Here is a 27,073-nt window from a genome sequence, read left to right as displayed (position 1 = left end):
TTTGCTTTACAGCTTGATTTTCAATAAAGCCTTCCTTTTTTCACTTATCTGTTGTTGTACGTCTGGTTCATGGTTCCGTGACATAAATACTACAAAAATAATGTTCTATGTTTCAAACATATATCGAAAACTTCCTCTGGGTACAGTGCTGCATGACCAGGTAATTGTCAGTCAAACTATCACGGCACAGAAAACTGAAAAATGCCCTGGTAGTAAATGGGGTTATTACAGGCTGGTACTCAAAGTAGTTAAAGAAAGCTGAAAAATAAAAGATTTACCAGCAGAAGTATCAGGTAATACACCTAAGTTACATGGTGGGGGGGCCTCAGAAAATAGAAGACTGCTGTGTTATCCAGTTCACGACCACCCTATAGCAGATTTACTGCAGTGTGCAGAATCACATATACATATTTGAAGCGGTGGACAGTTTCCCTTCTCTATTGGAGCACTCTCTGATGAACTTTTGTTTACTGCACTTTATTTTATTTGATCCATTTGAACATTTGTATGGACTGTGGATTCAATTGTGTTAGCGCTGCACCAATCCCATTTTATATATACATATATGATTCTGCACTTCCACATAGGGGGCGAGCAAATTAGTCACCCGTGATTAGTCACAGCAGAAGCCGATCAGCGGGTGCTGGCCAATGGATGACCACCGGCTCCCACTGATCCTTGAGGAGAGAAACAGGACAGAGCTCTGTCAGCAGGGATGTGATGGTTTTTGTTTCCCTGCAATGCAGGGAATAAAATCCACCACATCCCTTAGTAAAAACAGTACACATATAAATACTGGTTAGGCACACTTTTAACCCTTTGATCACCCTAGATGTTAACCCGTTTCCATCAGTGTCATTAGTACAGTGACAGTGCATATTTTTAGCACTGTATTAGTGTCAGTGGTTCCCGCAAAGTGTCAAAAGTGTCAGTTAGTGTCGGATTGTCTGCCAAAATATCGCAGTCCCAATGAAAGTCACTGATCACCCTCATTACTATTATAAAATAAATAAAAATGACAGTATATATACCATAGTTTGTAGACACTATAACGTTTGTGCAAACCAAGCAATACACGCTTTTTGGGATTTTTTTTACCAAAAATATGTAGCAGAATACACATTGGCCTACATTTATGAAGAAATTTTTTTTTTACATGTTTTTAATTGGATATGTTTTATAACAGAAAGTAAAAATGGATTTTTGTAAAATCTTACCGTAAAATCCTTTTCTCTTAAGCTCATTGACAGACGTAGTCCTCGTTGATTAATAACAACTCGGGTTATACTGCCCTCTACAGGAGTAGGACTAGACAGAAAAGAAAACATTCTGGCCACACCTTAGGGGCAGTCGCAGAGGGTATATCCTCTCTCTCTCTGCTACAGCAAATCAGTTATGTCACAAAGCAGTGTTTAGAGAATTTAACCCAACCCAACTCAAAAACAGAGGGGCGGGTACTACGTCTGTCAATGAGCTTAAGAGAAAAGGATTTTACGGTAAGATTTTACAAAAATCCATTTTTCTCTGTCGCTCATTGACAGACGTAGTCCTCGTTGATTAATAACAACTCGGGACGTCCCAAAGCAGTACCACAAATGAGGGGTGGGAAAATGGAAATCAAAATCCAATCTAGAAGGCCCAACCGGTGCCAACTAGAAGTTTTAAAGGCTCATCAATCACACGATGAGACTCAACTGAAATTCCAACGGAAAAAAACCCTCGAGGTAGACCACCGGTCTCCTCAAATTGCGGCCTGCAAAACCTTGCGGCCAAATGAGGCATCCGCCGATGCCATCACATCAACTTTATAAAATTTCGTAAAGGTATGTACCGACGACCAGGTGGCCGCCTTGCACACCTGGACCACTGACGCCTGATGGCGGTAGGCCCAGGAAGTACTGAGCGCTCGAGTGGAGTGCGCCTTAACAGGGAACGGAGGATTCCGACCCTTAATAGAATAAGCCTGTACCACCGTCTGTCTAATCCATTTGGAGATAGTCGCGGCAGATGCAGGCAACCCCTTTCTGGGGCCATCCGTGATCACAAAAAGTGAATCCGTCTTACGGAACGTTTCCGTAGCCTTCAGGTATACCCTGATTGCCCGAACCACATCCAAGGAATGCAACGCATATTCCCGAGGATGATTGGGCTTAGGACACAAGGAAGGTAGCACAATATCTTCATTCAGATGAAAGTCTGAAACCACCTTAGGAAGAAAGGATGGCTTCGGATGAAGAACTACCTTATCCCTATGAACCACTAGATATGGGGAATGGCATGATAATGCAGCCAGTTCTGACACCCTGCGTGCAGAAGTGATAGCCACCAAGAAGGCCACCTTCTGAGATAATGTAAGCAAGGGAATCTCCCTGATATTTCCAAAGGGAGGTTTCTGCAGAACCGACAAAACCAAATTAAGATCCCAAGGTGGTAAGGGCGCGCGGACTGGCGGAGCCAAGTGCCGCACCCCCTGGATGAAATTCCGCACCAGGGAATGAGTAGCCAAAGGCTTCTGAAAGAAGATTGCTAATGCTGAAACCTGACCCTTGATGGTGCTCAAGGATAGTTTCTGCTCAACCCCCTTTTGCAGAAAAGCCAAGATTCGGGTCACCGAATAGGTACGTGGGGGAAACCCCAAAGATTCACACCACGCAATATAAATAAGTCTTCCATGTGCGATAATAGACTTTGCTGGAAGTCGCTTTCCTTGCTTTAATTAGAGTAGGAATAACTGAAGCTGACAACCCTCTGCCCTTCAGTACCTGGGTCTCAATGGCCAGGCCATTAAAACCAGCGAATGTAAAGCACGATGGAAGATCGGTCCTTGAGACCGCAGATCCTCCCTGAGAGGAGGTCTCCAAGGAGCGTTTGTGACTAGCATGTCCAAGTCGGCCTGACCGGCCTGACGAGGCTAGCCTCAAATTTCCAGGATAACTGGAGTTCCCTCCATCTCTATCCTGCGGAGAAATCTCAGCAGCAACTTGAGAGGGGGGGAAGATGTATAGTAGCTGATACTGCCTTTGTAGGCCGTTCAGCGCGTCTGCTGCGTCCGCTAGAGGAACGCGGCCGCGCGTTACCAACCTCCGCGCCGTCCTGTTGAGCCGATATGCCAACAGATCCACCTCCGGGATGCTCTGATGAAGACACAGATGGTGAAATCCTTGGTGATCGACCTAAGTCATCACCCTGATATTGTCTGACTGGATCCGAACCAGGCTGCCCTAGACCTGCTTGGTCCAGGTAATCCGAAAAAGTCTGATCGCTCTCTGTTCCCACACATTTGTCAGAAACTTGATTCTTATCAGGAGTGATAATTTCTCCTGGTTGAGCATTAGAGACCGAAGTCACCAGACTAGAGGCTCCTTGGTCTGTTTGCTCAACCGGATCCGATTCCTGTAGGGAACTGAGACTAATCTTTGGAAAAGGTAAAGAAAATGATCTGTTCAGGGAACGGTAACTACCGCTCCCTGTAACACCTAAATGTTGGAAGGGAAGAATTGCACCGGTAGCAGTGATCGATACTCGATCTTGTGTCCTGATCGTATGATCTCCTGAACCCCTTAGTCCAAGATTCAGGAAGGCTCTAGCTCTGAATGCCGGTGAAGACGTCCCCCCACCCTCAAGCCGGGTGGGGGCGCCCCTTCAGGCTGTATTAGCCTTAACTTCAGGTTTGGCTGAGTCGGCCTTTTGTTTGCCCGACCAGCGCCTCTTGAACCCTCCTAGAGGGGCTTTGCCTTTCCTGCTCGCCCCAGCGGAGCTAACGAACCCTTTATGAGCGGTAAAGAAAGGTCCACGCTTGTTACGAGGTCCTTTAGCTTTAGCAGCCTGCGGCAAAAAAGTGCTCTTGCCCCCAGTGACATCCTTAATGATCTCATCTAGGGTGGCCCCAAATAGGCGATTCCCCTGACCAGCATTTTAACCACAGCACACGTCTGAGGATTACTGCTGACATAGATGCATGCCCTAACAAGGGGGTGGCATCCAGGGCTGCGTCACAGACGAACTGCAGTCCTTGTATAATTTGTTTCATCAAATCAGATGCTGCCTGGGGGATATCTTTCCCTTTTAGGTCATGGCGTACCAATCTCGCCCATTCCGTTAATGTCTGTGAAACTAAACCAATGACAATCACTGGTCTAAAGGCTGACCCTATCAGGGAAAAAATAGTGCGGGACTCCGCTTCCATCTTCCGATCCACCGGATCCTTAAAGGACGGAGCGTCCTCCAACGGGATAACAGTGGCTTTATTCAGTCTGGAAATAGGTGGATCCACCACTGGTGGTACCGTCCATTTCTTAATGAGGGATTCCTCAAACGGATAGCGTCTAGCAATGCGCTTGGAAACAGCAAAGGTACGTTTTGAATGATCCCATTCCTCTTTAATTTTATTACCAAAACATTTGGGTAAGGGAAAAACCTTCGCCGTCTTGGTAGGTTTACTAGTACCAAAGGGAATTTCCATCTCAGTTGCCTCTGCCGGTAAAACCTCAAGTCTTAAGGTTTCCCGGACCGCCACAACTAGTGCGTCCACCAATGCTTCTTCTTGTGCTATGGCGGAGGCAGGAACGTTCTCCTCACTGTCTGAGGGAACTTTACCTGAGACAGCCCCTGCAGAGGGACCTGCAGCTGCAATGACCCTCTCAGAATCTGAATCTGAAGTATCAGATGACATAGGGGTAGGCGGGGGTCGCTTTCTTGACCCCCGTCCCTGACAGGCCGTCTCCACCCGAGACACCAAAGACTCCAAAACTGCTGTGAATGCATCCATACTCTGTGAACTGGAGGGTCCTGCGGCCACCTCGAGGGAAACAGGTGGGGGTACCTGTGTGGCAGGGTCCATGATTATTCCAGACACTTGCCGGAAAAAATTAATTTGCCAAAAAAAAATAAAACTTTTTTTTTTTTTTTTCAGACCCCCAGCGCCACAGCGCCCCTCAGTGTTACCTGCTTAGGGACCCCTACAGAGCAAGAGAGAGAGAGAGACCCCAAGGCTCACCACTTGATGCTCAGAAGTTTCAATACAACCTGTTCCAGCACTGTCTATTACAGACAGGAAGTCTTTGGCTGGCTTTCCCGGGTAAAAGGAGGCGGCTCCGCCCCTTTGCACGCCTTCCGGCGCCTCCCCTTAGCTCCTCGAAGGTGTTTGGTCACCTCAAACATGGCCGCCCCCATGCTGGAGACATGAGGCTACGCCGGGTAAAAGGAGGCGGCTCCGCCCCTTTACACGTCTTCCGGCGCCTCCCCATAGCTCCTCGAGGTGTTTGGTCACCTCAAACATGGCCGCCCCCATGCTGGAGACACGAGGCTACGCCAATATGGCGGCCTCGTGCGAACTGTAAGACAATGGCGGCGGCCTGTCTCGGATAGCGGCGCTAGCAGCGGCCTGCGGGATGTCTATGTTCGGCCTGGCGGCCTGCGGGAGTATCTCGGCCCCACAACCTTCACCCTGAATGGTGATAAGCCTGGCCGGCGGTATAGGACCCTGGCGGGCCGCATGCGGTCCGTGGGAAGTCGGGAGGCAGCCCTCTGTCCTTCCGAAGTGACCCTTTGCTGGAGGAATGGCGATCTGGACTGCAGTGACTCAGGCACCTCCCCATTAGGCATCGGCCTGTATACACCTCTGACAGGTAGGATACCTTTTACTTCAATAGTAATGCCCCTTATAGTACTGCCACTGACTTCAGTCACCCTTACAGTTTTGCAATGACCTTCGATAGTCAGCTCCCAAACCAAGCCTCCTGGCTTTTGTTCACAAAAAATCACACTCCAATTGGGGGATCTGTGACCTGTTATAGGATAGAGGGGAGACCCATCCTACCATTCCAGAGAGGGGCCCGCGTCCACCACAATCCCGACAGGGGGGGAGGGGGAACATACTACTCACCATACCGGAACCAGGCGGGCGCCCACTCCTGACAGAACCCCTCTCCACCGGGGTGGGGGGGGGCTGTCGACCAATACGGACGCCGTGACTCTGTTGGTTATTGGCGTTCAGGCGAGACGTTTAACTCGCAGGGTCAGTCCCCGTCCAGTGGGACTATGTCGCGGCCGACCCAGCGCGGAGCTATGGCCTGCACGCGCTCGTAGACTGAACTGGGGTGACCACTGGACCTCAACATCCAGCCCGTCGCCCAGTTACAGCGTGCTTGCTTGAAGATCTCACAGGAACACTGGAGAAAAAAAGCTGTCTAAAAAAAAAAAAATCTTTCTAAGAAAAATTCCTGCCAGGACCGAAGATCCTAGCAAGGCATCTAGGTCCTTACTCCTAACTAGACAGAAAAAAACTGATTTGCTGTAGCAGAGAGAGAGAGAGGATATACCCTCTGGGACTGCCCCTAAGGTGTGGCCAGAATGTTTTCTTTCCTGTCTAGTCCTACTCCTGTAGAGGGCAGTATAACCCGAGTTGTTATTAATCAACGAGGACTACGTCTGTCAATGAGTGACAGAGAAAAAATATTTGGGTTTTTTTTGTTTTTTTTTTTGTGCAAAATTTAAGGTCTTTTTTCATTTATAGCGCAAAAATAAAAAACCCAGTGGTGATCAAATACCACCAAAAGAAAGCTCAATTTTTGGGAAAAAAGGACATCAATTTAATTTGGCTACAGTGTTGCATGACCGCGCAATTGTCAGATAAAATAATGCAGTACCATCTAGCAAAGAATGGCCTGGTCATGAAAGGGGAAAAACATCTTCCGGTAGTCAAGTGGTAATGCAAGTGAGATAATGCATCATATAGGTCATTTATCATTTTGCCCAATTTTCCACTTAAATACCTTATTTCATTGATTTAAACATCTTTCCTTTTAGTTGCTGTTTCTAATGTCCCCTTTGTTCATTGTAAATAAAGTTTTATATAAAAAAAAGGGGGGGCCTAAACTACTGGTCACTTCCAAATGTCACTTCTGTAGAGGCTTTTGAGCGGAGCAGTTGCCTTGGAGCTGTCTGAGACTGTTTCCAGATTTGAAGCGATTGATCACATTTTCTTCAGCTGAGGATGAGTGGTAAATTGATTGATTATTAATTTAACACTTTTTTAGTAATCATAGGCATTTAATCAATGGCATTTTCAAGGGTTAGGCAGCCTTTGGCACTCAAGCTGTTGGGTTGTATAGACTCTGACATCCATAAGCATGACGCTCAATGGGAATTGTAGTTTCACCTAAATTGGAGTGCCAAATCCTGTCTACCCCCGCTGTATACAATGATAATTGTGCGAAATGTCCACCGTCACCAGTAATGGAGACAATCCATGTATTCACATGTTCATTGGCATGGTGTGATCAAAGGGGGAATGATGGGTTCATGTGATCAGCCATGGTCTTAAGTTCTCTACATGTCTTACAGAGGCTGGATGTGGGGGGGTATTTTTCCTTAGGCTGCTTAGAAAAATAATAGGTAAGTAGGTGTTGCCTCCGTCCCTGTATGTACTGTTGGGGGGTTTTTGGTGCCTCAGGCCAAGAGGGATTGGGACTTTAAGTCCCAATCCCTCTTGGCCTGAGGCACCAAAAACCCCCCAACAGAGGCTGGATGTATATTTAGAACCAGCTTGCATTTCATTGGTTGCTTTACAGCATGGGCACACATAGATGTTGGTATGGAGGTTGTAAATGGTGCTAAATCTATATATTTAGCCTCTCTGTAGGACATATATGTTATATAAGACCATGGCTGATCAGATAAACACAACTTTACCCCCTTTGTATAATGTTACACTTTGCTAAGAAAGAAATGGGGGGGGGGCAATGTACTAAAAAAGCAGGGTCTGTTCACTTCCCCTTATGAATGTTGGGGGGGGGGTGGTTTTGGTGTAGCTGAGCATAGTAACCAATCAGTCGCACCAGATTCTGTGTGCCCCAGTTATAGTTACTTCCCCCCAAGGTGAAGCTGTGATTGCTTTAAATGCCCAATGTGCACACATTTGGGCATTCAAAGTGAACACAGCTTCACCCCATGTACCAACATTCTTTTTTTGCAAACTGAACAGCTTCTACTCCTTATGTAAATCCACCCTAATATCTATCATTATGTATTATTATTATTATTATTAATAATAATATTGTAATAATTATGTATTACTTATTATTAAGTTTCTGTTCTACAATTACAACTGATTGTACTGCAGGGTTGCAGCCCCATACTAAAATGTTGTTTTTGTTCAAGGCTTTATCCTGCCCCCCATGGCACCGATGAGTCCGTGGACTATCAGGCCAATAAAACGACACCGCCTGGTCAATGAAGACCGACAGAGGATCCTGTTTAGGCTTCAGAGGATGGTTCGCCATCATCCTTTCCGGAGACCATAAGGTCCTTCAGTGCCTCCACTACAAATGTACCAAGCGTATAAAAGATAAATCACCTCTTTCGCAGTTTTAAGCAAACAAGATATAAAAAATTAAAATGAAGAAAACCCTTACATTTTCTTTTTAACCACTTCTGGACCGGAAGGATTTGTCCCCTTAATGACCAGGCCATTTTTTGCAATTCTTCAATGCGTTACTTTAATTGATATTTGCGCGGTCGTGCAACACTGTCCTTTTTTACCCACAAATAGAGCCTTCCTTTGGTGCTATTTGATCACCTCTGCGATTTTTTTTTTCTTTGCGCTATAAACAAAAGGGCGACAATTCTGAAAAAAAAAAACAATATTTTTCACATTCTGCTATATAACATTCCCCAAAAAAATTTAAAATTTAATTTTTTTTTAACATTTTAGGCCAATTTGTATCCTGCTACATATTTTTGGTAAAGAAAATCGCAATAAGCGTATTTTGATTACTTTGTACAAAAGTTATCGCGTCTACTTACTACAGGAAATATTTGTGTAATTTTTATTGTTTTTTTTTTTTTTTTTTGCTAGTAATGGCGGCGATCTGCGATTTTTTGCGGAACTGCAACATTGCAGCGGACAAATCGTACCCCTAACTGACATTTTTGATACTTTTGGGAGGACCAGTGACATTACTACAGTGCTAAAAAATATGCACTGTTATTGTAATAATGACACTGGAAGGGAAGGGATTAACACTGTGGGTGATCAAGGGGTTAAATGTACGCCTAGGGGAGTGTTTCTAACTGTATGGGGGTTGGGCTTTTGAAATGGTCACAGAGACCTGTGATCCTATATAGCAGGATCACAGGTGCTCTGTGATCATTCCAGAGAAAAGAATGGTCAGCTGTGTTTACAACAGCTGACCGTTCTTCTCTCTCAGCGGGGAACGATCGTGGGTGGCCACTAGCCCCCCGTGCATCGGAGTCCCCGCTGCCGAGTGGGGGCAGGAGCTTGCCACTGGCGGCGCACGCTCGCCCCCTAGCTGCAGGCACGCGACCGACGTATGCCTATGTTGGTTCGTGCAGGAGGGGCTGCCTGAGGCAGTATATCTGCGGCGGGCGGTCCGAAACTGGTTAAAGTACAAAAAATCCAGAAAAATTACATAATTTTACATTTTGTTTTAAAAATACATTTATAAAACTATAGAAAAGCAAAAAGTATAAGAACTATGGTGTATAATATATTGTCCTAAATGTTCTTCCATTTAGAGGTAGTGGAGGCCAAACTTTTGGACCCTGATGTCCTTCTTTGTGGTGGCGGTCAGCAGCTGGATATCATACTGCATTTTAAAAAGATAAGTACTTATAAGTATTATGTCCATTTTTTCTACAAAATTTCAGAAGTATGACAAAAAAAAATAGTAAAATGTCACAAAAAAATTTAAAATGAAAAAAACCCTTTGAAAAAAAAAATTTAAAGCAAAAAGTATATGAACATTGGTGAATTAATTAGTTATCTGTTTTCCTAATTCTTCTTCTGTTCAGAAATAGTAGAGGCCAAACATCTGGACCCAGAACAAGACCTTCTTCGTAGTGACGATCAGCAGCTGGCCATCATGCTTCTTGTTTAAAAGAAAAGTACGTAAGTATTACCAACATTTAAAAATAAAAATTGTAAAAAGTATGAGAAAATAAAAATGTTTATGAATTTTGTTGTATTTTAGGCTGATCTGTTTTCTTTCCTTCCATTTAGGGACAGTGGAGGCCCAACATTTGGACCAAGATCCAGAATACATAATATTTAACATTTAGAAAATTATGGAAAAGCAAAAAAAGTCTACGATTTTTTGTGAATTTTTTACTGATCTATTTCTCAAATTTTATATATAGGGAGGTTTATTGACGTAGAATAAATGGTGTGGTATGTTGCGCACATCTGAAAAAATGAATGAATAAAAAATCCAACAGTAAATGAATGAGCTGCCAACACATAGATCTAGAATTAGAACAATAGATCCCCATAAAAATTAAAAACAAACAGGTGTGGCGCTGAAGAAATATCAAATGTAAACTGCAAAGTTCTTATCTACAGACAGTCCAAATCTGTATCATATATTCCAATAGGAGAAAACGACAGGGTGCTCCAAAAGTACTTCAAACTTCAATCACCATCTGTAAGGAGAACCGCCACCACAAGTAAAGCTGGCCTCTTACCATAATGAATTGACCCCCATTACAGAGATCAATAGTAGCCTGTATGAAATCCAATAATAGACCGGTATCAGAGCCTTCATCGACCGCTTCACTCCCAACGGTACAGAGTTACATGCAAAGAAGAGGGACAACTCCCATAGCATAATACTGCATAAACCGCTTTATTATTATCACAATGACAAGTGGCAACTCACGTTTTGAAGTAAAAGTACAGGCATGTAAAGTTCAAACAGACCGGAGCTTCCCTGCAGCTTGTTTCCTGCCAACAAAATGGCCGCCGCGTCTCCCTCGTGGACTCAGCGTGACGCACCGCAGGCTCCTCCTACGCGTTTCGTTATAGGTTAACCTATTAACCTTTATGCAGTATTATGCTATGGGAGTTGTCCCTCTTCTTTGCATGTAACTCTGTACCGTTGGGAGTGAAGCGGTCGATGAAGGCTCTGATACCGGTCTATTATTGGATTTCATACAGGCTACTATTGATCTCTGTAATGGGGGTCAATTCATTATGGTAAGAGGCCAGCTTTACTTGTGGTGGCGGTTCTCCTTACACATGGTGATTGAAGTTTGAAGTACTTTTGGAGCACCCTGTCGTTTTCTCCTATTGGAATATATGATACAGATTTGGACTGTCTGTAGATAAGAACTTTGCAGTTTACATTTGATATTTCTTCAGCGCCACACCTGTTTGTTTTTAAGGTTTATTGATGTGCCGAAACCCCAGAACAAAGACGTTTAGGAATCAAACAGCGGAGGCCCACTAATGTCTAGAAGACCTGACACTGAAGACTCCTACCTGAAAATGAAGACGTAGGAATGGAACAAGACAAAGACTAAAAAAGTGAGAAACTCTTTAAAGCTTTCACTGCCAGACCCATTGTTATGGGTTTTTGCACCTGCCCCGTGCAATGGGTTTTTAGGTGCTTAGTTGAATTTATTTTTTGAAAAATCTTTTTACTTTCACTTAAACTTTAAAAAAAGTCCACTATGCAATATATTTTCAGGACAGGTTCTCTTTAATGAGTCATCAGGGCCTTTCAGAGCTCTGATGTTTCAGCTGGCCTCCCATGAAGCTAATAAAGTCCATTATTTCTTCCCTGGCCCTTGAGGGAGTGACACTACAAACTGCAAGTGATGTTTTACACATTGATTCCGGATTTATTCTAGCTAAGGGGGATCAGTGAACAGATGTTTGCTGATCTTCCTACTCTCCACCCAGAGACACTTGCCATGTGGGATCGGGCCCTCAGGTGGGACAGTGGAGTCCAGGAAGCATGGCAGGGGAGGTTACATGGGGGGGGGGGGCACTCCAGGTAGTTGACTTGATGAAATGCACACACATTCCGGGTGACTGCTGCCTCAGGAAGTGCGCTCCCCGTGTCAACCGCCAAATGACATATGGCAATGGCAGTAAAAGGGTTAAATACATGACACTCCGCTTCCTTCCCCATCCAGCTATGTCATACCGCTAGAGCGGAGCGCATTTGGATCCGGCGCGTTGGCTTGCGGTTGTCAGCATGGTTTTACATGCCCTAAGGAGGTGACATACATCTAAGAGATTGCACTCAAAGGAAGGCACTAAAAGGTCCCCATAGACATCACAAGATTGGGAAGGAACAAACGGATCCCTGGGAGGAGATTGTGGCTTCCAGACACCACGCTAGAATAAAGGAGGAAGAGGAACAACCATCTACCCAGGCTAAATAATACAGGCGTATTATTCTCTGTTTTGAGGTGAGAACATAGCACACCTAGAAGTGGAATCACGGCACAAGGTGGAGGAAAATAAATTGCACAATCCAATCACCCTTATTTAATAGAACAGACAAGGACTCACTGCTCAAGGTGGTGTAATTGCCTGATGACTCACACAGGTGCATGCCCCGGCTCGCCTCCGTGAAAACTTGATTAAAGAAAAGGAATTGGCAGCACTCCTGGATTTTGACTCAACCTGGAGTGCTGCCAATTCCTTTTCTTTTACCCTTATTTAATAGTTTTTCTGTATATCAAGCTATCTGGTGAAGCCTTTTAATATTGAGAACTGTTTTGGCGCACTATTTGGATCGGACACTCATTGCTACGTGTATTTGCTGTTTGCACATATGTTATATATATGTTTTTTACCGTTGAAGTTTAGATTTATATTTATATCGATTTAATTTTATTTATATTGGCACTGGATGCACAGAGCACTTTTTACAAGAAGCACTTATTCACCTTTTGGTAATATTATTTGAATAAGATATTTACACAAGCACTTTACATTTATATTTATATGAACCAAGGATGCATTTATGAATTTTGGAATGAAACATATGCAAAAGGATTATAGAAAATAATTTACATAGATAATTGATTATTAGGTGAAAATCACTAATAAGCACTTTATATATTCAAAATTCCCCGAAGAGCATCACAACCCCCCCTAAAATCGATATCTGTAACTGTTTCATAGTATCAGTCTCTGTGATGCAGCATTAGGGTGGTTGGGCGAGAATCCACGATAGCGCAGGAACCATATACCCTATATACATGATTCAATTTCACACAAAATATTTACAAAACTATGAAAACCTAAAAACCAAATAAAAATGTTCAAAACGCAGAACGAGCTGCGTTATTTGTCTTATCATTACATCTATTGTGATCATTTGTAGAGCATTCTAAACTTGAGTACCATGGGTTCACATTATTTTCCTATTAGGTCTGTGATGTCACAGGATGTCAGTAGGGATGCATAGTTACCAACAGTCACAGACATTTGACAGCTGTCCCGGCCTGACCTTGTCCCGGGCTGTGTCCTGGAAATTGATGCCCCGGTCAGTGCTGCGGGTGCCCGGCGCAGACTGTGTCACTCACATGGGGACACTCAGGAAGAAGATCAGCTGTGCTGCCCGACGGTGGGGATTCAGAAAAACCCCATTAATGCTTCCCGGGGGCAGAGATCCCACTCCCTACCTCCTCCCCCAGCTGCAGAGTGCTCTCATAGGTGGATCCATTTAGACTGAACATTCCCTAGGGGCAGGGTCAGCATGGTTTGATTGGGTTGGGACTCGGGGAGAAGGTGCACCCAGACTGCCTTCTGCTGGGGCAAATGTGAGTCTGTGTGTGAGGAGGAGGTAAGTGAATGTGGCGGTGGAATGATAATTAATTTTAGGATGGCTGTGAGTCCTTCATTCATCTGCTTACGCAATGGTTTGCTATAAAAGAAAAAAAAAAGTCTCTGCAAATGCCGGTATTTTTTCTTTTATCAAGCATTCTGGACTGTGAGAAAATTGGTTTAAAACTGTACTGGCCAATTTCAGAACAGTGCTACATGTCAGCTAACAGCACTCTTTTACTTCTATCTTTTAGACTTTTAGACAGATGTAAAACAGTACTGTTTTTTTACATTTTGTTTTTCTTTTTATCTCCATTTTTAATATAGCGCTGTCCTGATTGTGAGAAATTGGGCAGTGCAGTTTTAAACCCAATTTCTTACAGTTGACACCATCACTGAGGCCCCTTTCACACAGCCTGTCTGATCAGATCAGCCTGTCAGTCTTTCAGACCTAGCAAGTGGGAGAAGAGAGAACCGCTCCGGTGAGGGGATAATCCCACAAACACATCCAACACAGGTGCAGGCAAGGATCCGCAATCCAGACAGCAGCAACTTGTGAGAACAGAAAGCCGCACCACTGGTTGAAGATGTGCAATTGTAAAATCCAAATTTATTGAAATCCAAGGATAAAAACATTCAAGATGTAACCACAACAGACAGAGACATGGGAGAAAAGCACGGCGGTTGACGCGTTTCACGGAGTCTTCCGCTTAGTCGTAACCATGGTTACGCCGTGCTTTTCTCCCATGTCTCTGTCTGTTGTGGTTACATCTTGAATGTTTTTAACCTTGGATTTCAATAAATTTGGATTTTACAATTGCACATCTTCAACCAGTGGTGCGGCTTTCTGTTCTCACAAGTTGAGGCTTTCAGACCTGATTGGATGGTCCGTGCATTCTTATGGACAGGCGGATGTGAACAGACTTTTGTCTGTTTACATCCACATAACTCCAATCTGGTCTGCTGAAAAAAAAAGAAGGGGACCCATCCTCTTCTGTTTAGACAGATTGGATCAGAGGGTAGTTTGGTGTAACTGGATGGAGGGGTCAGTTTATTCCTGGCTGCCCAAAGAGCAGAGTGTGCTCTGTCTATAGCCCCGTACACACGTACTGATCGTCGGCCGAACGATCGGCCGTCTTTTGTCCAGGGCTGTCGTGTCTGTTGAAAACTGCAAAAGACTGCACACGAATTTTGTCGGCCAACAACAGCCGACTGCAGAAGTGATGTCATGTGATGGTTAACTTTCCTTGTCTTTTTTCTTTTCTGAGCGTGCCCAGTCTTGCTAATCTGCTGTCTGTCGGCCGAAATCTGTACTGACTGGCGAACAATCGGCCGTTCTGGTGTTGGCCAACAAAAATTTTAATGCCTGCACGATAGATTCTGTTCGGCCGAAAATGCACTTTCGGCTGTCGGAAGCATCATACTAACAAGCCTACAATCGGCGATCGGTCGTCGGCCCGAATATTTACGACCGACAATCGGTACGTGTGTACGGGGCTTAAGTCCACTCTGCAGAGACTGAACGGACACAGATGTGTCATCCACCCGCTCTGCTCTGATCAGCAGGGGATCTGTAAGCCGATTCCACACAGAATCCACACCATGTGAAAAGGGCTTTATGTCTGCTATTCATGCATGTTCTCGAAAAGAGAAGTACAGCCAAAGCTTGTTTGGCTGAACTTCGCCTGTGGATCACAGCAGTGCAGTTCCTTCTGCACTCCGCTCTGCATGTAAGTTATCTCAGACTCTATTTATCCACACCCCCTTTAAGCCATGCCCAAATTTTGTGTAATATAAACCATGCCCACTCTTCGCCACGTTGAATCACTGGCCGCATTTTTTTTTTCACAGACTTATAGTAAACCATGTCCATAATAAATGAATGCCCCACCACTAATTAAAGTAATGCTCTGCCCACAGTGGCTTTCTGGACACACTAAAAAAAAAAAAAAAAATGTGCCCCTACAAAGTTTTTGGAAATTGTGGCAACTATGTAAGGATGATGTCATGAGGATTTCCACCCCCTGCGATTGCCCAAATAAGTACTATGCTTATTTATTAGGATAGCATCTATAGTACTTTCTTACTACAACACTAAAGCCAGAGGGTGCAAATGGGGTTATGTGGTTATATGTAAACAGAAAATGACAGAAAAGGCCTAGTCTGGAAGTGGATAATACATCTCCCCCACACACACATAATACACTCCACCCCCCCACACACATACTACACCCCTGCCCCCCCCCCCCATAAAAAAATATACCTCTGCAGCCCACAACACAATACGCTCCACACCCCACATACATAATACATCCCCGCCCCATGCATAATATATCCCCTGCCCCCCTCATAACATAATACATTCTGCCCCCCACACACATAATACATCCCCGCCCCATACATAATATATCCCCTGCCCCCTCACAACATAATACACTCCGCCCCCCCACACACATAATACATCCACACCCCACACATAATATATCCCCTGCCCCCTCACAACATAATACACTCCGCCCCCCCCCACACACATAATACATCCACACCCCACACATAATATATCCCCTGCCCCCTCACAACATAATACACTCCGCCCCCCCCCACACCTAATACATCCACACCCCACACATAATATATCCCCTGCACCCTCACGATATAATACACTCCGCCCCCCCCCACACACATAATACATCCCCGCCCCCATACATAATATATCCCCTGCCCCTTCACAACATAATACACTCCGCCCCCCACATACATAATACATCCACACCCCACACATAATATATCCCCTGCCCCCTCACAACATAATACACTCCGCCCCCCCCACACCTAATACATCCACACCCCACACATAATATATCCCCTGCCCCCTCACAACATAATACACTCCGCCCCCCCACACACATAATACATCCACACCCCACACATAATATATCCCCTGCACCCTCACAACATAATACACTCCGCCCCCCCCCCCACACACATAATACATCCCCGCCCCCATACATAATATATCCCCTGCCCCTTCACAACATAATACACTCTGCCCCCCACATACATAATACATCCACACCCCACACATAATATATCCCTTGCCCCCTCACAACATAATACACCCCACCCCCACACACACATAATACATCCCCGCCCCCATACATAACATATCCCCTGCCCCCTCACAACATAATACACTCCATCCCCCCACACACATAATACATCCACACCCCACACATAATATATCCCCTGCCCCCTCACAACATAATACACCCCACCCCCACACACAATACATCCCCACCCCCATACATAACATATCCCCTGCCCCCTCACAACATAATATACTCCACCCCCCCCCACACACACATAATACATCCACACCCCACACACATAATATATCCCCTTCCTCCTCACAACATAATACACCCCACCCCCCCCCACCCCCACACACACATAATACATCCCCGCCCCCATACATAATATATCCCCTGCCCCCTCACAACATAATACCCTCCCCCCCCACACACACACACAATACACCGCCTCACCCTCTCTCCACACACGGACACACACTGCCAGCTTCCCTCCAACTTATACATAATACTCCCACAGAGTATTACACATAGTACTCACAGAGTCCTCAGTCACAGACGCAACCATAGGTGGGAGTGCTCAGGTGTGAAGCAGGAACAGGAAATTACCCTGTATGCCCCTCCTCTTCCTGTCTATGGGAATTGCAGGACTGTGGGTGGGGAATGCAGACTGGAGGTGGGGAATGCAGAACTGGGGGCAGGGCTGTACATCTCAGCCACATGACAGCCTGGCTCAATTGCCCATCAGCGCCTGGCGGCAGGTTAATAGAGAGCTGCCCATCTCTATAATCTTGGGAGGCCGGAAGCAATATCATGACATCACTTCTGGCTCTGGCAGATGTAAACACTGCCATTTTTTTTTCTGAAAAGCAGAGATCAATTTTTTTTTTTTTTTTACCTCATGCTTTTCAGGGTAGAGGAGAGATTTGGTGTCTTATGCCCCGTACACACGTGCAGATTATCTGAAGACTTTTGTCTGCAGACTTACCAAAACCATATAATATGAGGTCAAACCTAAACACTTTCAATTTGTATGCAATCCGGCAGGCCCTTGCACTACATAGAAAAGGTAAATCTGAAGACAAAAGTCTTCAGATAATCTGCACGTGTGTATGGGGCATCATAGACACACATGGGCCTAATTCACTAAGAGTTTGGACTAGATCTGCTCACTTCTCCAAAACTAACTCCAAGCTAAACTCATTAGCATCTTAATTAGATGAAGCTGCCAGAGTTAAAACTTCAACTAGGTGCTTTAGTGAATTTGGGTTTGGAGTTAACCAAATTCCGTTTGTGTTTTTCATAAAAGGAAATGTGTCTATTCCGAATCACTATTACACAGCAATGTCATCTATTATGGTTTATTATATTTTTTAGGTATAGTTATGTATCTTATGGGTTTTAACCTTTAGATTTACTAATAGCAGACTACACAGCTGTCTAATTATCAGTCTTCATTCTTTAGGCCCCTTTCACACAGGCAGACCTTTCAGATCCGCCTGTCAGTTTTTTTGGCGGATCTGAACGGTCCCCCCATGCATTCCTATGGGGCATCGGATGTCAGCGGAGACATGTCCGCTGACATCCGATCCGATCCGTCAAATCTGGACGGATGGAAACCCAGCTGTCATCCTCCAGCTCAGCGGGGGATACAGCTGTCATCATCCAGCTCAGCGGGGGATACAGCTGTCATCATCCAGCTCAGCGGGGGATCGGCAGATCGATCCCCTGCTGAGAAAAAGGACTCCGTCTGACGGGCGGAGTGTGTGAAAGGAGCCTTATTCATCTGAAACTTTCAGGCATGTCTGATTGTGTTCACCCCTTTGGTGTAGTGGTCTATGCTCATCGACAATAATTGCTAGGTCATGAGTTCAAGCCCCAACCATGCTAACACCCTGTGTGTGATTATTTTTTTTCCACATAGTAATACATTGGCTACATCACCTAAAATTGCATGTCAATGGCCATGTTTATTCAAGAAACAGGCATGCATATGTACTGGGTGCAATTATGTATTTGCCAAGTTTCAGTATTTATTTACAGCTGTCTACATTTTAAGGAGGTAATGGCATACTTGGGATTTGAAGTCATGCTCTCAGTGTTTATAGATAGGAGCACTAACCACTAAACCATTGAGCTGAGCATGATTATCCTTGGAATATTTAGTCCCATGTTTCAATAGTTAACCACTTCCATACAGGGCAGTTACACCCCCTTCCTGCCAAGGCCAATTTTCATATTTTTATGCTGTTGCAATTTGAATGACAATTGTGCGGTCATGCAACCCTGTACCTAACCCAAATTGATGACATTTTTTTTCACACAAATAGTGCTTTCTTTTGGTGGTATTTGATCACTGCAAGGTTTTATTTATTTTTTTTTGCTAAAAGAAGACCTAAATGTTTGACCCCTAAAAAAATTTGTTTTTGCTTATGTAATAAAATTTTGATGAGGCTGCACTGGCAGGCACTGATGAGGCGGCACTATAATAAGATACTAATATGCAGCACTGATATGCAGCATTGATGGGCATTGATAGGTGGCACTCTGGGCAGCACTGATAGATTTTAATGATGGGCAGCACTGATGAGGAGGGCACTAACAGGCTCCCTGAGCACTGATTGGCATCAATGGTGGCATGGGTGGGCATCCCTGGCTGCCATGGGTCAGCAATCCCTGGTGGCTCTAGTGGCATCCACCAAGGGTCTGCACTGGTAATCAATGCTCTGATTACAAGCACAGACCCCCCCCCACACTTTCACGGCTGAAAGTGGCCCTCACCATGATTAGCCAGTTGATTGTGACCACTTCCTGGAATGTGTGCAACCCAATTTGGTCTCATTTCTGGTCCAGGGCGAATGCGCGAACGCCTTTGTGCCATTTGCGATTTATTTTAAAGGGATTTTGCTTTATTTTAAAATGGTGCACAGAGACACTAAAATGTATTGGAAATGTTTTACCTAGGCCAGTGATGGTAATCCTTAACCCCCCCCCCCCCAGATGTTTTGCCCTACATTTCCCATAATGCTCATGTACTCTGCAGTGTAGGTGAGCATCATGGGAAATGTTGTTACAAAACACCTGTGTTGCCAAGGTTCACTATCATTGACCTAGGCCAACTACAAAGGTGAGTCAGTCATGCATGAATACAGCCTGTAGCAATCTTTTATTAAGTAATCCTTTTTTGGGATTTTTGTTTATTTTTTTGTTACATTCATCCACAGAGGCTGAACGGAAATTTTGTATTATTTCTTTATTTATATATTTTTAGCTAAATCTATACATACACACTTTTTTTTTTATATTTCTTACAATTTGGCAATACACACACACGCACACACACAACCCCCCCCCCCTACACACACACATACACACACACACACCACCCCCCCCCCACACACACACACACACCCCATCAAATCACTAGAAGATACAGCTACACAGAGGCATGAAAAGAAAAAAAACACATGTATAGAATGCAGAAAAACACACTTTGCAAAAACTATACAAAACCTTTAGAGCATGAAAAGTATTCATCCAACAAAATACACTTACTGCAATATGGGTCCTTAGGCATGCCAGCAAACCCCCCCACCCCCAAAACCAAAAGCCAATTCGGACAGAAAGACGTGGCCCTTTCAGAGGGCAAATGATCTGCTCTAGACTATGCCTTTATATAACATTGGTTAAACTACACCCACCCAGTAAAGGAAAGGCCCAGCAAAGTAATTAATTGTGTCTGTTGGTTCCTAATGCAAAAGCACCAGTTCACTAATGAATGAAAGTGTTTGTCAAAATGAAAAAGCCACTTTGTGCTCATGAGATTATTGAAAGCATTTCTTATGTGGGTAGAGTTGATGTAGTATTTTTGGAAAAACTGTGCAAAATAGCAAATGGTTTGAGCATAAGCAGCTGAACCCAGAACTCTTTCTTAAACAAAAAAAATATATATATAAATTATATTTTGGATATATATATATATATATATATATATATATATATATATATATATTTTTTTTTTTTTTTTTTTTTTTGGGTTGTTTAATTCTGAGTTCAGGGGTTCCACTGCATATGCTCAATCAATTTCCAAATTCTCGGATTTTGCAACTCAAACACTTTGCTATTTTTCAGAGTTTAATGTGGCTCTATATAGAAAGCAACACTAATATGTCTCCCCACTCAACCAACAAATATATTTTTTCACACATATACAATTTGTTATTTTTGGGAGGGAACAACAGAGACAGTTGTATGTAGTTTAGGGATTGGAACACCCAAATACACTGTTGCATGGCAGATTTGCTAACCACTTTTTTTTTTAAGCATCTGTGATTTGGGTAGACTTTTTTCTTAAAAAAAAAAAAAGAAAAATATATATAATATATATATATATATATATATATATATATATATAGAGAGAGAGAGAGAGAGAGAGAGAGAGAGAGATACATATATATATATATATATATATCTGTGGGTATGTATGTGTGTGTATATATATATATATATATACGCTTTTTCAGAGTTTAATGTGGTTCTATATAGGAAACAACACTAATATGTCTCCCCACTCAACCAACAAATATATTCCTATATTGAAACACAGAAAAATGTGAAAATTTGCAAAGTGTTTGAGCATGGGCAGATGAACCCAGAACTCTTTCTTAAACAACTATATATTGATTTTTAAGTATTTTTGGTTTGTTTAAGAAAGAAGTCTACCCAAGTCTACCCCCATCACAAATGCTTTCAAAAATGACATGAGCACCAGGTGGCTAAATGTTTAGCAGATCTGCCATGCACCAGTGTATTTGGGGGTTCAAATCCCTGAACTACCTACAACTGTCTCTGTTGTTCTATATGACAAGCAACAATAATATGGCTCCCCCCACTAAAAATAAAACATTATATATGTGTGAAATTAATATATTTTTGGGTTGGTTAGATATAGGAAGTAACAATAATATTTTTGCATATGCATATATATATATATATATATATATATATATATATATATATATATAGAGGCAAAACAATACAAAATCTATATATATATATATATAATTATTTGGTTTTGTATATATATATGTGTGTGTATATATATATATAAATATATATGTGTGTGTGTGTGTGTATATATATATATATATATATATATATATATATATATATAGAGATATATATATATAAATTTTGATATTTATATATATAGACATACATAGATATGTGCATTTCTCTCATTATCGCCTGATCAACACCGTTTTACCGCGCTATTAGGCATTCGCGCGAACGTTATTCACTATACTGCCCGCTAACATTTTCAAAAAGGTTATTTTTGCCTATATTTTGGTATGGAGCATGCGCACATGGGCTATCTGGCAGCAATAGACTCCGGGAGATATTTTTGAGTTTTACACTTTTCTTGAAATCTTTTTTTATACTTAACTTTTTAAAACAGTTTAAAAGCAGTTTATCTCAATATCATATAACACATCTTTCCCAAGCATTTTTTATTTTTTTTCCTTGCATATATAGGGATTTTGAACAAAACAGTTCTGCTTTTAGCTGCACTGTTTTTAACTCTCACCCTGACGTTGTTGGATCTTAGTGAATTTGACATTAGGCGTTATTTTCCGCTGGCGGTACAGTGAATTCCGATTTCAAACGTAAAATTCGCCATAGCGCCAAAAGGCTGGCGAAGGCGAAATAGCGGTACAGTGAATTACCCCCACAGTGTTAACAGGGGAATCCCTCCAGTAAAGCTATTGTTGTGTTCTCTTGGTGGGGGGGGGGGGGCGGGGAAAGCTGTCCCTGCTGGGAGAACACAGTAATTATTACTAGCGGCTATAGCCACTTCACTAATCCGATAAAAAATCAGACAGGCTGGTTGTACCCAAGTTGATTAATTGATCAACTTGGGTACAATCAGCCTGCCCATACATGGTTCAAATCTCAGCCGATTCCCTGCTGAACAGCACAAGATTCTAACTGTCTATGGCTGGCTTTACACACCGTGTCCTGTGTCTACACTCACTCATATAGCATCTATGAGGTGAGCCACGTTTGCAAAACACAGGCCTTCAAATGCGTTTGCCTTACCATTATGTGGGGGATTGATGGGACTAGAAGTTTACTAAAGAGAGATAACATTGTTTATGCTGGTTTTTCAGCTTACTATACATGACAGGTACACTCTTTGGCAAGGTCGTCTGTACTTGCTAAAAAAAAATGATCATAACCTGAAAGCCAGAAACGAGTGCAGACGCCACATCTAAAGACTGGTCATTTCCGATATATTAAATTTTTCGTTTAGGCTCCTTTCACACTTGTGAGACAACAAAGTTATGCCACTTGCATTGCGATTGTACAGTGCAACTCGGATTGCAACTTTTGGTGCTATTTTTATCTGACTTTACATTCTCTGGACTAAAGTCGTATCAAAAGTTGGAGCAAAGTAGTGCAGGAACCTTTTCTGAAGTTTCAGGGATCTCTATAGTGTCAGTAGAAATGGCTCTCATAGAAATACATTCAATTTCACATGTTCTGCGACTTGGAGTCTCACAAGTCAGATTCAAAGTCACACAAGTGTGAAAGGAGCTTTAGCTTTGCCTTAAATGTACTTACGGTTGAAGTGTTCATTACCTCTGCTAGAAGTCGGTTCCAAGCACCCACTACTCCTTTAGTAAAATATTAATATTTAACACATGTTAACATACCACAAAGGAGTAAATTGGCCCTTAGGGTTTACATACACTTTAACGGCGGAGCTCTGATACTTAATCCAGCTTTCAGGCCCAACTTTAAGCAGAATTTTTTTTTTAAAACTATGGTTTCCAGGTCTGGCTGGGTTCTCAATGTCTGTCCAAGGTTGTACTAAGCCCAATGCTAGGCCTTGCCATAACCATCTAACCAGATCCCAAACATGATCTGTGCATTAGGAATCAGATAAGGGTTAAAACCCCCTTGAGTATTTTTTTTCCATCTTTGTCCCACTGTGGAGATTTACCCTTTTCTCTTAAGCAGGCTATAGATTATACAATTTTCCTTCCTTCCACCATGTGTGGAAGAAAAATAATCGCTTGATTTCCCCCATCAACACAGTTCGTATTGATGGGTGAACCTCTCCTGCCAGGCTACGGTATTCTGCCGGCAGAACACAATGATCACTGCTGACAAAGTTTTCTTCCCCAGGATAAATGAGGAGCTGCTAGGAGTGCCTCCTGTACAGTATATAGCCTGTGCCCTTCTTTAAAGTGGAGCTCCATCCAAACGAGGAAGCTCTGCATTTTCTGCCAAACATGAAATAAAACGTAATTGTGGGCAAAAAAAGGCTGTGGCATATGTTACTATGTATACAGTCAGTAGAGTCAAGTTTTAGGCGCCTTCCGCTGCAATTTGCAACACCCACAATTTCTCAGTGTGGCAGGTTCCCTAATTTTTGTCTTCTGGGTACACAAGACTAACGCCCCCCCCCCCCCCCTGGAAAAAAATTTTTCTATGGCCCTGGGGCTGGTTATGTTGAAGTCGATTGGTAGATCGACTTCAGTACAACAAGCCTCCCAGATAGCAAGAAATTGTCATTTAAAAATGACTCGCTAAGCAATTTCTAGACCTGCCAGGCTTCACAAGTTTGTTGCACAATTGCAGAAAGTCTGCATTGCATGACTCCAGATTAACTTTCTTTGCAAACATTCTGCAAGTCAGCTGCAAGTTCTGGTTCCGTTATGTTGTGCATCAGACATGCCACCACAGAGGTCACTGTGGCTGAATTTCCATGCTGTAGGCTTGCAGAGCTCCTGCTGTAGACTCACCACTGCAACTTTGCTCTTGCTAGAGACTTGCCACACAAATTTGCTACAAATTGAAAAAGTGTCAACTAGAACTTGTGCTTCAGGTGCTCTGCAAGTGTACAACTTCCCAGTAATAATGTGCAGCAAGTTAACAGACTTACAATTTAACACTGCCACAAATGTAGAGGACTGAATACCCTTGGAGGTCATGCTCTTTATTAAAGTTTTAGATATAAAGAGTACAAAGAGTGATATGTGGTCATGGAAGTTTACAGGGAAAACACATGTTGTATACATTAGAAAAGAGAAAAAAGCTTCCAAATTCTCCAAAAGGACATTTGAGTAAGGGGATATTGTATGTGCCACACAAATCAAAAACATATTATACTTAAAACTTTATTAGTGCAATAAATATCTAGAAAGAATAAAAAAGACTCATATCCTTTACAAACATTTATTGGGTGTCATGACACATTAACAAAAGAGCTTGATGGATCAATGTGTTTCGCACAGAAGAAATTCTTCATCAGGATCATCTTGCTCCTACACTATTATGATATGGTACATGATATATAATCTATAATGACATATATAACAAAGCATGTAATATAGCATAAATAATAATATTTTTACATTATTTAACATACATACATGACAGAAAAAAAAAATGTGGTATGGAAAGCTAGGGAGGAAGGCAAATCGAAGAAAAAAATAAGTGCATAAATACATTTTCTATGTCTTTGGAAAGAAAATCTCAAACTAAGGGGGGACAACAAAGCAAAGGAGAAATCTATCATGAGCCTTACCTAAAAGATAATATATAAAGCCACAAATCAATACTAAGGAGAATCATCCAAATAGCAAAGATATGTACCCAAAAGTATGGGGTTAAGAACACCAGGGATCTTTCAAAGATCTTGAAGAAAGAACAAAAAAAACAAAATGCAATCTTTCTACAATATAATCTAAAAATAAACACTGTACTAAAAAGAGATTCACTTTATACGCCAAACACTTACCGCTAATTGAAGTGGCAAACTAAAGCCCAAGCCTCAAAGTGGCGAAAGCAAAGATACCTTTGTTGGTATGTAACCTTTTTGGAGAACCATTTCCCTGTTGTTTGTGCTTTTGTGCTGTATAAAATGCTGCCTTTGGTGGGCTACTTTGGGGCCGGTACGCGTATGGTGGCTTTTCTTTCTATATGTGCTTTAGTTTAAAAGGACACATCTAGCTATCCCCTGTCCATTGTTTTGAGGTGTGGTGGGCTTCAGTTTGCCACTTCAATCAGCGGTAAGTGTTTGGTATATAGAGTGGATCTCTTTTTAGCATAGTGTATATTTTTAGATTGTAATGCAAAAAGACAGCATTTTGTTTTTTGTTTGTTTTCTTCAAGGACTTTGAAAGATCATTGGTGTTCTTAATCCCGTCCTTTTGGTTACATCTCTGCAGGGGAGGGCTGGCAGCCTTAGGCCTGGGGGGCAAGTCCAGTCAAGTGGCCCATTGAACCATGGAATCAGCTCACTATCCATGCCCACCTGGTTTTGGACTGACAGCTGTATACAGTGTCTGGCCCCTACATTAATCCAGCCCTGAGTGCGGCCTTTTTACTAGTTTTTACCACTTTTCAGAGTGGCCCGGGGGGCAATTGCCACCCTGCCCCCCTTGCCAGTCCTCCCCTGCATCTCTGTGTGATATCCTTGTGGGAGGTAATCTATATGATGTGCTTTGGGCGCATCTAGGGTGGATTGTATATTCTGGTTCAAATATCTTTATTTTGACTGATAGTTTCTGGTAAGTGGATATATTTTTTGGTTGTGTTTGTTTTTTCTATCTACAGACATTTCATATGGACTGCCCTTTAAAGTGCTATTTGGATGACTCACCTTAGCATCAGTCTGTGGCTTTACAGTATATATTATTTTTTAGGTAAGGTTTATGATGGATTCTGCCCTTGTTTTTGTTGTCTCCCCTTAGTTTGAGACTCACCTTTCTTCCCGGAGACATGGAGAATATATTTATGCATTTATTTTTTTTCCTCCCTCTCCCTCTCTCTTTCAAACCTCAATACATACACTAAGAAAGTGTAACAAAATATGAATGTACCTGTCTGAATTCGTCTTGACCTGGAGATTCTTCTAAGTCCTACATATTGTATGAAATGCAAGGCTTTCAGGAGCTGTGGGATATCACTGTATTACCAAAGAGGAAGAGGGAAAAAAAGTGTAGGCAAGAGAAAGAAAAGAAGAAGGGAAAGTCAGGTACTCCATTACGGCTCCTGAAAGGTACTTGAAACTCGTTCAGTAATCCAATCTTGGAAAGCAGATGAGAGGTGAAACATTGACCAGGGAGCCCACATTTTACAGAATTATTCTGCTCTATCGGTGACAACAGTCAAAGTCCAAGTCTCAGATGGTGTTCAGTTCAGAGACCCATTCTGCAATGGAGAGTGTGGTTGTTGTCTTCCAGTGTTGGAGGATAGCCGCGCTTGTGGCAGCGAGAAACAGACAAAGGACATCTTTCTTGTCCATCAAAACTGGTCCCGGGATCAAGGAGAGCTGGGCAATCCTAGGGGAGAAATCTATTTGTGTTACCATTACTTTACAATAGATGGC

Source organism: Pelophylax lessonae, assembly GCF_965119305.1.
Source record: "Pelophylax lessonae genome assembly, chromosome: 3".
Lineage (NCBI taxonomy): Eukaryota > Metazoa > Chordata > Amphibia > Anura > Ranidae > Pelophylax > Pelophylax lessonae.
Note: the sequence above shows the minus strand (reverse complement) of the source record.